General features: G+C 38.6%; 1 long non-coding RNA gene across 1 annotated transcript in view; it reads right to left on the reverse strand.

Annotated features, from left to right (window-relative positions):
• Positions 1-695: 695 nt before the first annotated feature.
• The window catches only part of LOC138148762 (uncharacterized), a 15,310-nt gene continuing 6,884 nt past the window's right edge, over positions 696-9,121 (reverse strand). Inside the window, exons 2-3 of the long non-coding RNA XR_011165149.1 lie at positions 4,836-5,372; positions 696-4,347 (exon numbers count right to left, since the gene is read on the reverse strand). This is a non-coding gene — a long non-coding RNA (uncharacterized lncRNA). The remainder of the gene's footprint in view (positions 4,348-4,835; positions 5,373-9,121) is intronic.

Raw genomic sequence — 9,121 nt, forward strand, 5'->3', positions numbered from 1 at the left:
AATGACTATGGTATTAAAAGATAAAACATGTTGCTGTTATACTATACATATATTTGGTGCACTTCTGAGTTTTTAAACTTTTTTCTGTGTTGTCTGCTGGCCTTTGCTTGTTGTCTGTTGCTACAGTAAAACTCCCCCAAAATTCCCATTTAGTTTCTTATGCTGACCCATAATATATTGAAACCACAATGGGGAAAGTCACAATGTAGAAGGAATAACTGTAGTGTGTTCATTTCTGGGCACTCTCCACAGTTGAGAGAGATAGGCAGGGAGCACCCTTTGAAGATTTAAATCTACAATTTATTGGTTAATTAATCTACAATAGCACCTCTTCCTCATCCTCCATTTTCCCTGTCATTGATATTTTTTGTCTTACTTTCAATATTCCTCTCACATGGCCTAGGCACCTAAGACTCACATGCTTCCATTGACAAAATAGAAAAGGGTGTGTCTTTAAAGCTATGAAATACATTAGTCTCATAGTTTCACCTATCATTTGAGCAGGTAAGCAGTAAACCTATGTGAAGCCCCTACTATAAGTCCTGAACTAGACTAGTTCCTGGGGATTTAAAGACAAAAACAAAAGTCTGATTTTCTCAAAGTCTTAAACAGAGCAATGAAAGAAATGACCAGCTAAAATGAAACTCCTTTTTTTCTCTTCTGGTAACCCCCCAATATTTTGTTGGATAGAAAACTTGAAATTGTCTTCTAGCCTCAGGATTTTTAAAAATGAAGTTCAAAAGTGCCTCAAACCAATCTTGTTGCTTGGTTCATGGCTCAGATTTAAGCCACAAATTATAAAATGATAAATAGTTTCAAATGTCTTCCAGGAAAGTCTGTGCTTTCAAACTAGAGCTATGCCAATCTGAAAGAAGTATGGAATATAACTATTGACCAACATATACATTATATTTCTGCTGAAGAATTTTTTTCTTCATAGAGATTGTTGTGGTTTCTGAATATTTTGTACAAGGAAAACAAACAAAGGCAAGAAAACCATTAGGGATTTCATGTCCCGTGTTACTAAATGACTATGGAACAGATGCTTTGTTTTTTCATGAACCAAAGGAATTTCTTTTAATGACATGTTAGAATAGTAAGAAATAGCTTCATGTTTTCAAGAGGAGAGTGACTCCAAATATTAAGTATGATCAAGCAGAAGATGGCATCTCAAACTCAACATGTCCAAAATATGTCATTGTCTTTCTCCCAAAACTTTCCCCTCTTCCTAAGTTCCCTGTTCTTGCTGAGGGCTTTACCATGCTTTCAGTCAAATATCTACAACCTCAGAGCTGCACCCAGGTCTTCCTGATTCTAAGTCCAGTGCTCTATCCCTTGTATAAAACTTCCTCTATCTACTCAGTTGCCAAGTTTTAAATTTTACCTCCACACATTTCTCATGTTTTTCTCTTCTCCATCCACATAGACACCATTCCAATTAAGGACTTCATTATCTCTCTCCTGGACTATACCAAAGTCTCCTAATTGGTCTTCTTGTCTCAAGTGTAGACATATACCCACGTCCTTCCCCAAAAAGCTCCAGAGGCCCCTTCTTGTCTCTAGGATGAAATACAAAATCTTTTGTTTGGCACTTGAATCCTTCACAATCTGGTTCCAGCCTACTCCTCCTGACTTTTTACACATGGATTTTATGTTCCAGTCAGTCTGGACTAATTGTCATTGCTTAAATATAATATTACACGAATTAAATTTGTGGTTTCACCTCAGTAATCATGTGGTGGAAATATTCCTATAGGGACCATCTTAGATAGTGTGCACCAGAATTCCTGCGGAAATTTCCAGGCTCCAGGATCATCTATGACAGTGTTGAAAGGTTTATTAAGAGCTTGGAGATAGAGCAATCCACTTGTTGATCAATGACCAGGAAGAGTCAATGAGTCTGTGAATCTTTAAAAAGAAGTGACCTCTGCTTCTTTCTTCTCTTCAAGGATACACATCCTGTTGCAATTATTTAAGCCTATTCCAAGAGGAGAAGGTGCAGGAACTGCCCTTGTTTTACTCTAACACACCTCAGGGAATTTGAGCCTGGGCTGCTACCTTCTCTGCTTGTTTCCTTTCTTGTGAGTATGTGTCTGAACAGCAATCTCCTTATGGACTTGTTCATTCTTTGAGGCAAACTTGTAAGTTGTCAGTTGGAAATCTTGGGTTCGTTCGTTGGGGCTAACTGGAGAAATGTCTGCATTTGATAGGATGCCACCAGCAGGTAGAAGAGCTCAATCCCTTGGGCACTGGAATGGTTGTAACAATCCAAAGAGTTTTAGAAGGGTAAATTGGCACTTCTTTTAAGTGGTTAGGCTTCCCCAGGATTGAATTTGGTCTGGTTCATATGTATGGACTCAGAATCGAGGTACTTCTCAGTGGAAAGAGAGAGGCTGAAGTGTTCCAGCATTCCCTGGACACAGCAGAAGCACTGTTCAGTCAGTCAATAAACACTTATTAAATGCGAACGACATGCCAGGCATTGTGCCAAATGCCAGGGATACAAAGAAAGGCAAAAAGACAAAACCTACTTTCTAGGATCTCAGAGTCTAATGAGATCATGTGCCAACAAGGTATGTGTTTATATATACATATATATGTATATACGGACACACATATAGATGCATAATACATGAAGATAACAGAAGGCATTAACATTAAAGGGGGTCAAGAAAGTCTTCTCATAGAAGATGAGACTTTAGCTGGGACTTGAGGGAAGTGAGGAGGAGGCAGAAATGAGGAGGAAGACTATTTCAAGCATGGGGATTTGCCAATGAAAATACCAGCAGTGTGGAGATGTGTAATGTTAACTGAACAGGAAGATCTTTCACACTCATTACTAGGCCTATGTGACCTGCTGTGAGCTCAGGCCCAGCTGACTGCTATGATGGAGCCTGAGTCACACGGAGCCCATGGTGGGAGGAGCTTGCTGACCAGGTAGAGCAGGAAGAGAGGATGAGGCAGAGCTGGGAGAGAGCTAGGCAGAGCCAAGGCAGAGGAGCTAGCATGAGTGAGAGAGGGTGTATGTTGTTTGTGTGGAGGCCTAAAGGAGGGAAGTCTTGGGGATGTCAGTGCTCCCTGGATTGGTGATGTGTATAAACTTCTTTGTTGCCATGGTGGAATTGGCTTTCTGGTATCTGAATAAATATTTTGATTTTGCCTTTAAGGAAAAGGGTTATTTATATTTTGCAAATCTACCCAGGAAAGACACATGACTATAGGTAATCTATGGGTAATAACATTGGCAATATAAGAAGGATTGTCATGTCTGAGGAATGGCAAAGAGGCCAGAGCAGGGAGTAAGAATATTCTAATTAATATGCACAAACTCTCTCCTATCCCTAAAATACATTCTCTTCACTGCTTTATTGTTATTGTTCAGTTCAATAATGTTCTACTCTTCATGATCGATGAAACAGCACACCAGGCCCTCCTCCCTTATTTCTCAAAGTCTGTCCAAGTTCATGTTTACTGTTTCCATGACACTGTCTATTCATCTCATCCTCTGCTGTCCCCTTCTCTTTTTGCCTTTAATCCTTCCCAACATCAGTCTTTTCCGATCCGTCCTTTCTTATCATTTATGAGGCCAAAGTTTAAGCTTCAGCTTTAGTATTTGACCTTCCAGTGAAGAGTTAGAATTACTTTAAGTATTGACTGATTTAATCTCCTTGCTTTCCAAGGGATTCTCAAAAGTCTTCTCTAGTACCACAATTTGAAAGTCTTGATTCTGTGGCACTCAATTTTTCTTGTAGTTCAATTCTCATAGCTATACATCGCTATTGGAAAAACTCTAGTTTTAACTATACTGACCTTTATAGGCAAGGCAATGTCTTCTTTTTGTCCAGATGTGTCATAACTTTCCTTCCAGTGAGTATCTTTTAATTTCATGGCCACAGTGGCTGTCTGCAGTGATCTGTGAGCCCAAGAAGATACAATCTGACATTGCTTCCATTTCTTCTCCTATATTTGTCAGGAAGGATGGAACCAGTTGCCAAAATCTTAGTTTTTGGAGACAATTGGGGTTAAGTGACTTGCCCAGGGTCACACAGCTAGTGAATGTCAGGTGTCTGAGGCTGGATTTGAACTCAGATCCTCCTAACTCCAGCACCAGTGCTCTATCTATTCCACCAACTAGCTGCCCCCCTCTGAGTTGTTTTGTTTGTTAAGGTTAAACTTTAAGGCAGCCTTTACACTCTCCTTTTTCACCCTCATCAAGAGGCTTCTTAATTCTTCTTCACTTTCTGCCATCAGAGTGGTATCATCCACATATGTGAGATTGTTGGTATTTCTCCTGGCAACCTTAATTTTGGCTTTTGATTTGTCTGATCTGGCATTTCACGATGCATTCTGCGCAGAAGTAAAATAAACAGAAACATACAGCCTTGTCATACTTCTTTTCCAATCTTAAACCGATCAGTTATTCCATGTTTGGTTCTAGCTGCTGCTTCTTGGCCCAAATACAGGTTCCTCAGGAGACGAGTAAGATGATCTAATGCTTCCAATCTCTTTGAGAACTTACCACATTTTTTTTTTTTAAGCAATCAGGGTTAAGTAACTTGCTCAAGGTTACACCGCCAGTTATTTCTGGGTGTGGTGCTGAGTATCTGAGCCCGGATTTGATCCAGGTCATCCCGACACTGGAGCCGGTGCTCTTACTCACTGAGCCCCCTGGCCGCCCCTAAGCAATTGGGGTTAAGTAACTTGCTCAAGGTTACACGGCCGGGTGTTTCTGGGTGGGTGCTAAGTGTCGGAGCCCGGATTTGATCTCTAGGTCATCCCGACACTGGAGCCGGTGCTCTTACTCGCTGTGCTACCTGGCCGCCCCGAGAACTTACCACATTTTGCTGTGATCCACACAAAGGCTTTAGTGTAGTCAATGAAGCAGATGTTTTTTTCTGGAATTTTCTTGCTTTCTCCATGATCCAGCAAATGTTGGCAACTTAGCATCTAGTTCCTCCGCCTCTTTGAAAACCAGCCTGCTCTTCTGGTAGTTCTCAGTTTACATATTGCTGAAGCCTAGCTTGCCGACTTTCAAGCATATATAAGAAATAATGAGCAGGCAGACTTCAGAAAAACCTAGAAAGACTTATATGAACTGATACTGAGTGAAGTGACCAGAACCAGGAGAACACTGTACATAGTAACAGCTTCATTATGTGATGACTAACTTTGACAGACTTATCTCTTCTTAGCATTGCAAAAATCTAATCCAGCTCCAAAAGACTCATGATGAAAAATGCTGTCCACATCCAGAAAAAGAACTATGGAATCTGAATGCCGATAAAAACATATTATTTGCTCTCTCTTTTTGTTTCTTCTTTCTCATGGCTTCTCCCATTGGTTCCAGTTCTTTGTTACATATTACATGTTGACTTGGGGTAGGGGAAAAGAAAAGACAGGGAGAAAATTTAGAACTCATAATCTTATCGAAGTGAATGTTGAAAATTAAAACAAAAAAAAAAAACAAAACCTCAAGCATAACCTTGCTATGTATGAAATAAGTGCAATTTTTTTTTTTGGTAATTTGAACATTCCTTGGCATTGCCTTTATTTGGAATCAGAATGTAAAACTGAACTTTTCCAATCCAGTGATCTCTGTTGAGTTTTCCAAATTTACTGGCATAATAAAGCACTTCAACAGCATCATCTTTTAGGATTTCAAAAAGCTCAACTGGAATTCCATCATTTCCACTAGCCTTGTTAGCAATGCTTCCCAAGGTCCACTTCACTTCATTTCCCAGGATATCTGACTCTAAATCAGTAATCACACCTTTATGGTTATTGGTGATGTTAAGATCTTTCCCTACATTTTTTTCTTTTATCATGTCCATTTTTGCATGAAACATTCCCTTGATATCTCTAATTTTCTTGAAGAGATCCCATTCTATTATTCTCTTCTATTTATTTGCATTGCTCATTAAAGAACAACTTATTGTCTCTCCTTGCTATTCTCTGGGATTCTGCATCCAGATGGGCATATCCATCCTATTCTCCTTTATCTTTCACTTCTTTCCATAGCTATTTATAAAGCCTCACCAGTCATTTTGCTTTCTTGCCCTTCTTTTTCTTTGTAATGTTTTTATTGCTGCCTCCTGTATGATACTGTGAATTGTGGTCCATAGTTCTTCAGGCACTCTGTCTACCAGATCTAATCCCTTAAACCTATTCATCATTTCTACTTCATATTCATAAAGTATGTTATTTATGATATGGTCTGAGGAGAGTCCTTGGGTCCCTTTAAAATTCAACTGAAATACTACACCTCCTCCCCAAATGATAGTCTCCACCTGAAATTGCTCTATATCCCACACACACACTCACATATATCCTCTCCCACCCCCACCCTCAGTTGAATTTAAATTCCTTGAGGGCTGGGAAAAAATGTTTCTTGTTTCTTTGTATTCCCAGCACTTACCGTGGTGCCTGTAACATAATAGGTGGTTAATAAATGCTGCACAACTGATTGACTGAAAGGCTTTTTGCTATAAAAAGCCTTTTAAATTTTGTGGATCATAGAACAACAAAAGAGTTGTATTTTGTTTTTTGAATTCATTTAAGAGATCATATGTGAAATGAGGAAAAATGAAAATCTAGCAAATTCACAGCTATTCAGTGTTTAGTTAATCAAGTGCTTTGTATGCTTTCTTGCAATGATTAGTCAAGTGACCAAAAAATGAAACTCAAATGATTATTTGGACCTGCAACAAAAATCCCTTTAATCTATATTTTCACTATACAGTAATTGCAGCGTTTTCTGTTGTGCAATAATTTAAATTATTTACATAAATATTTTATTTCTATATTCAGTAAAGCAGACAGCTTAACTCAATATAAGCTATGGAACAACATTTATTTGAGCATATCTTTGGTGTTTCTATAGTTTTGGAATAAACGTGACATAACTTTTGCCTAGAACTCCACAAATAATTGAAAAACTGGCTTGGTTGTATTCACTTTTGGAAACCTGCCCTTAGTCACAGAAGACAGTAGTGAAGATATAATTCATATGGCACAGGATATGCCACAGTACAGTCTATGGTTCTAAAATTCCTTAGAGGCACTGATCCATGGTTCAGTCCATGTATACATATACTCCCTTTCTACTCTAGGGCAGTCAGCTCTGAAACTCAGGGAATGCCCATATATCTAGGGGGCCCTAGGCTTCAGTGTATACCTAAAGATTCTGTGACACACATTTCAATTAATCATACACAGAACTTCATCTATTTAGATTTCTATAAATTCAGGAGATGGAGATTTGACTCACTAAGGACATTTAACTCATAAGGGCAGTTATGCAAACTGAAAAATCCATGATTTATATCTGATAGCAATAGTACAAATATAATATCAGCATTGTTCCAAGCTGAGTATTGTTTCTGCGTGCCATGCTGGCTCATGAAGCAAACTTACATTACAGGTCAACAGGCATCCTTAAAATAAACAAACATGTTTGCTTTGTGCCAAATTACAGAATAGTAGATATGCAACTGGGTAGTACAGAACTCATGCAAATAATTTTTCCTTTTTATATCTCCTGCAGTATGAGTCTTGCACAGTTGATCAGCCAACATGATATATGTAAAACTGTCAGTTTCAGAAACTCCCTATATTAAATGCTTGCCAATTAAAGAGAGATTCCTTCATACAATCTACTTTAGGAATAAGAAATATCTATTATAGGACTACTTTTTTTTCCCCAAATGTGCAGGTATTACTTTTGGAGTATTGCCAGATTAGAGAGCAGATCCATTCCTGACATAAACTGAGAAGGAATATGTCTCATTTTGAAGACAAGTGGAAACAATAATACTACAAGCTTAACCTTTTCCTTTTCATATAAAGCAGAAATCTGCCCTCATGAAAAGTAATCATGGTAAAAAAAAAAAAAAAAACAACTTGCATGGTTAGTGAAAGGGAAAGACAATTATTATATATGAGGGGTATTCTAGAATAGCAAAAATTATCTTATTTTAATGATGCCTTGCATTCTGGTAGAAAAGCTGATTATCCATTTAATATTAAGAAAATTGGGATTTTTTTCTTCTTGTGAACTCATTTTGATGGCTGGGTCATGATATTATTGTAGGCAAAAACGCACTTAAGACTTGTTTTTCACTTATCCTAATGCTTAAGTTTTGGCTTAGGGAGTATCCTGCCTTTTTCCCGCTGTGACATGTTAAAAGTAGGTCTTGTCAGTGCAGACAACCAGCTACACACTGGGCTTCAGCTATGATTCTAAGTAAATTATCTCATTGTAATGAATTACAGGAGAAAAAGAGGTAGCCCTGGGGACTCCCATGGTAGAAACAGGAAATCCTGCCCTGTCAGGAAATTCTTTGGGCCCCTCTCACCTTTAACTTCCGTACACCCCATACCACTTATATAGACAAATTGCTCTATACCTTTAAATCTTGGGAGGATGTTTATTTAACTTCACAATTCTCACTAAACAGATGTCCAATTATCCACATTCAAAGGACTTTGTCCTCTGACATACTTTTCTTTCCCATACTCTGGTTATAAGATGGGTTTCTACTTTATGTTCTATGTTCCCCAAAGGGAAGCCCCCTACAGCTAAGAGTTATGGGAATTTCTTCCAAATTCTGTCCTATCTAGCTTTAAAGGATGAAACAATTCATTCTTTGGAGGAATATCCTTTGTGAAGAAATGCATCCAGAGAACTAGGAACAACTTCTGTCACTGAACCTCAAAGCTCCTTTCTTTCCCTTAAGAGTTTTCCTTGCCTCTTACACAGAAACCATATTTCAACTGATCCCTAAAGGAATTTCGCTTTTTCCACTGGTTCAGGTGGATGGACATCAGAAAACCCTAGGGCTGGGGATCTGTAGCAGCAAGCACCCCAAGCACGTCCTCAGGGTTTGCTGCTCACACAGGTTCTTAGATCTGCTTTGTTAAAGGAAAGCAACTCAAAATGGGTTAACAAGCTTACTTTAATCAGTCAGACATATATCGTTTACCTTGTTCAGGGGAAAAGGTCAGCACCCCGAACTTCAAAGTATACAGGCAGAATTATCAAGACAGAAACAGATCAAGTAGACAGATTTCCAAACTGTCCAACCATTACATCCATACCCAGTCAACATCTGGGTTTCCACAT

Source organism: Petaurus breviceps, unplaced genomic scaffold, assembly GCF_028583685.1.
Source record: "Petaurus breviceps papuanus isolate PSGF00001 unplaced genomic scaffold, PetGlider_PUasm1.0 90842, whole genome shotgun sequence".
Classification (NCBI taxonomy): domain Eukaryota; kingdom Metazoa; phylum Chordata; class Mammalia; order Diprotodontia; family Petauridae; genus Petaurus; species Petaurus breviceps.